The sequence below is a fragment of the Bidens hawaiensis genome, unplaced genomic scaffold, assembly GCF_021521415.1.
Source record: "Bidens hawaiensis isolate Kalapana, Puna unplaced genomic scaffold, B.hawaiensis_p1.1 tig00002236_1, whole genome shotgun sequence".
Taxonomy (NCBI): domain Eukaryota; kingdom Viridiplantae; phylum Streptophyta; class Magnoliopsida; order Asterales; family Asteraceae; genus Bidens; species Bidens hawaiensis.
Window position 1 is genome coordinate 2,749,369 of NW_027491119.1, and position 4,724 is coordinate 2,754,092.

At 40.3% G+C, this 4,724-nt stretch overlaps 1 pseudogene; it reads right to left on the reverse strand.

Annotated features, from left to right (window-relative positions):
- Positions 1-2,923, reverse strand: LOC143611319 (uncharacterized; annotated as a pseudogene).
- Between the last annotated feature and the right edge of the window lie 1,801 nt (positions 2,924-4,724).

Sequence of the window (4,724 nt, forward strand, 5' to 3'; positions counted from 1 at the left end):
TTAAAATTCAAGATTTCTTGATTTTAAATGACAACCCTTTTCCTCCATGACATCAGCAAGCTCCGAGCACTCGTCACGTAACCCTCGTTTCAACAACCAGTCAAGAAAAATCTTCCAAGCAACTTCGTCCGCATTGTATTTATACCCGTCAAGCAAACTACAAAAAACCTCCTTACCCTTTTCGTGTTTTCCTTCATCATATAACCCACAAATCAGCGATTTATACGATTCTAAATGAGGTAAAATCCTGTGTTCAACCATGGTATTGAGTAAAGTCAACGCTTGGTCAAACATCCGCAAGTAACAAGAACAGTTTACTAAAGAAGTGTATATATGTTCGTTCGGATAAAGCCTGAGTGTTAGCATATGACGAACCAATCTACAAGCTTCTTCGAGCCGACTTTCTTTACAAAGCCCAACGGCTAACGCCTCAAACGTTTTGACATTCGGTCCACATCCCCTTTTGACCATTTCTGAAAACAGACTCATAGCGGTCTCTAAATCGATTAACTTCCACACGCTACCGATATTAACATCAAAAGTTTGAAACTTTATGTTTTCCTTTTGTGGCAAGATTAAAAGATGCTTCACTATTATAGCATACGTATGGTGAGACGGTTCATGTTTAGCGTCCATCATGCGCTTTAAAACGTCAAAAGCCGAATCTAACCTTCCTGCACGAAAATACGCATCAATGAAAACCGTATACGTTGCTGTATCGGGTTCTACACCTTCTGTCATATTATTCATTATCTCTTCTGCTTCTTTGGCCATCCCTTGACTACAATACACAAGAATAAACGAAGTGTATGTACAAACATCGGGTTTCAATCCAGACGAAAAAATCTCAAAGAAAAGCTTACGGGCATCAACAAAATCGAATCTTTTTAACAACCCTTCGATAAAAACCGTGTATGTAGTAATATCCGGCTTGAAACCTATCTTTATCATCTTCCCTATAAAAACCGTAGCTTCTCGAATCTTGTCTTCCTTACACAAGCCATGAATAAGCACATTATACGTCCAAGAATTCGGTAAGCAGTCGTTAATAAGCATTTGGTCAAATAAAGTCAACCCGATATCGATTTTCCCAATTTGGGAATATCCATCTATAAGAGTTGTAAAGATAACTTCATTAACATTTACGCCTTTCAGTTTTAAAAAATTTACCAACTCATGAGCTTCTTCTACGCTCCCTCGTTTACATAAAGCCTGTATAAACGCACCGTAGGTCCACTCGTCGGGAACAACACCGTTCTCTTTCATCAAACTAATCAACCTATACGCGTTATCGGCATCGTTGTGCTTACAATATCCATTAACTAGCAAATTGTAGGTCATAACGGTCGGTGATATCTTCATCTTCGTCATCTTATCAAGTAAAGCCATAGCTTTGTGAATGTGACCGGCTTTACAATATCCACCGATCAACTCATTGTAAGTACGCACATTCGGTTTTACTCCCATTTTTTCAAACAACTCGACCGCATCATCCATCTTTCCTTCCTTACAATATCCATCGATAAAAGCATTGTATGCCGCCACGATCCCAACCACACGTTTCTCTTCCATCACGTCTAATAACTTTCTCGCTTCAATCCATCAATGAGAACCGTGTACGTGTGAGCATTCGGCACACACCCTCTTCCACTCATCTCGTTAAACAATCCCCATGCTTCTCCTATTCTACCTAACCTACTTAACGCCGATATCAAAACAGTAAACATGTGTACCGTCGGGGAGCAATTATCATCAGACCTTCGTCAACCCGCCCGTCTTCACAAAACCCCTGTATTAAATTCGTATACGAAACATCGTTTCTCTGACACCCTTTCTTATTCATTTCATCAAACACCTTATACGCACTATCAACATCTTTATTCCTACAATACCCCAAAATCAACGACGTGTACGTATGCGTATCGGGACTAAGCCCGGCTTGAACAATCTTACTCACATACACACTAGCCACATCAACCATCCCCAATTTACAATACCCGTTCACCATCGAATTATACGTGTAAATATTCGGCATAATTTCATCATCCAACATCTCGAAAAACACACATTTCATATCGTCAACCATCGAAAACCTCGACAAACACATTAACAATGTATTATAACACCTAACACTAAGCTTAAAATTTAACATCTTTATCATCATTATTACCACAATTCATTTTCCTCAAAACCCCTAAAACAAACCTTGCATCCTCCTCTGTTTCGCACACTTTCACCATCGAAATCCGGGTGTTTTCGGCGAGACCCAGAAGCCGATTCTTGATCAAGATTGTTACCAACGATGCAAAAGACTCAACACTGGGTTTAAAACTGGGTCTTTTTGAAAAAAGATTGAAAATTTCAAGAATTTCAAGAATTGTGTGTGGGTTGAAATTAGGGTTCTTGGTGAAGAAAGAGGTGATATGGGATGGTGAGATTGATGAGATTAGGGTTTTGAGAAGTGGGTTTTGGCGCCAATTGGGTGAGGATAAGAGGGTGAGTATGTTTGAGGTGAAATTGGGTTCAATTGGTGGTGAAGAGTGTGATGGTGAAACAGGGGATTTGAGAAGAGATGGTGAGAAAGATTTGAAGTTGGTGTTGAATGGATGTGTGGATTGTTTTGACACAAGCCCAAGGCATGGATCTGGTTCGAGAAAGGGTGGACGAAGACTTGGTTGAGCCTGAACCCGGTCCTTTGAGGGATCCCTAAATCCTTAAGTTAAGTCCCAGGATACGGGCCCCTCTCCCCTTGAGGATTGGATTGACTTGGTTATTGCGGAACCAGCGTTCTCACTTTGCCAACTTTGAAAAGAGAGATCTATGATCCCCATAAAGGAAAGATAAGAAATAGATAATGTCTATGAGCCCTATGACCTTTCACTCCCGGAATGTGCTTTAATGCAAGGAAGCACTTCCCGGACATCTATATCTAGTTTGAAACCAGATATCCTTCTTTTTTCTATTCGGGAACTTCATTCTATTAAAAAAAGGCGCCGGTAGGTTTGAGCAACATAGCTATTCTAATCATTGCCAGCAGCGCAGCCGTTGACAAATCCGCCTTAGCCTCAGGTAGTTGATACTTTCAGGGGGAGGAGGATCATCATTTCCACTAAAGTCGTGGAACCGGCTTCCATCTAAAAAAAAGATGATTAGTTTCATCTATATAAATGGATCATTCTTAAATGGCCGAAGGCAAACGACCTAATGAACCCAACTACGGCAGGGAAGCCTTTATTCTGGGTGTAGGAATGAAAGGTTACCGAGGGTGAATGCTGCTCTTATCATCATTGTTAATGTGATGATGAATAGGTTGAAGTTATCAGGTGTTTGCAGCAGCAACTGCAACCTAAGAAGAAAGGGGGATCTTGGAAGAATTGGAAGGGAGACCGAGTTCGAGTTCGAGTTCGGTTAGTTTCGGTTACGTGTGTTATTTTACCGAGACTGAAACAAAAAATTATAGAAAATGAGATGGACGGACCAATAGGGTGGCGTCGGCTGGTAAAACTGGAGCGTTTGTAAAACCCGACCGTTGTCGATGTCGGGCGTTGAGGCGGCTGGTCTATGTAATTTCGATCGGTTTGCGTCATGTTCTTTATGGTACCGAAACTAAAACAAAAGAAAATGACATTCGGTCGGTTTTCGTAACGTTCGTTACGGTATTGAAACTAAAACAAAATGCGGTGAGTCTATGCGAATTTGGTTGGTTTTCGTCATGTTCGTTACAATACCGGAACTACAACAAAACAAAAACAAAATTGTCATTCGATTGGTTTCGTTACAACTGGAACTAAAAAAATACATTGCACCAATAAGGTGCGCAACGCGCCCCAATGGGGGCTTAAGCGGCACAAAATTTCTTATTTATATATTAGTAACTAGCTTTTTTACCCGGCGCAATGCGCCGGAGCAGCTGGCAAAACACAAGCGTTGAAATCCAGCTGTCGGTAAAACCCGAACGTTACTATTGTGGGTCCACACGAATTTGGTCGGTATCCGTTACGTTCGTGACAGTATACACACTATTGTAAAATTTGAGCGTTAAAACCTAAAAAATTAATTTGCCAAATCAACATATTAAAATGCAAAATACTTAAAACGATGTTTATTTGGTCGGCAAACCCGGACGGTGGTAAAACTTGTGTTATCGGTCTCGGCATTGAAGCGGTAACTCGACACATATTCAGTTAGTTTTGGTTACGTGCGTTACGGTATTGGAGCTAACAAACAAAAAAAATGTAAAAATTGAGGTGGACCAATGGCCAATTTGGGGGCGGTCGGTAAACTTGCGCGTTGGTAAAACCCGAGCGTTTTCGGTCACGGGCATTGAGGCGGCGAGCCTACGTGAATTTGGTCGGTTTCTGTGAGGTTTGTTATGCTACCGAAACTAAAACAAAAAAAACATGACATTAGGTTGGTTTCCAATAAGTTTGTTATGGTAACTGAACAAAAACAAAAACAAAAAAAAAATCACGACCAATATGGTGCTGCCAAGTGGCCCAATATGACACTTGCGACACCAAAGTTTATAATTATATATATATTAGTAATTAGTAATTCGATTTTTGGTTTTTTTTCACCACTATCTGTACGACTTGTATTGACTTATATGGGTGGTATAGATGGCAGAGTGTGTTAAGAGATGTTAACTAGTAAAATATACGCATCGTATATGTCTATGTGTCATATATACAAAATACACCTATACGAGTCTTATAACCTTATAC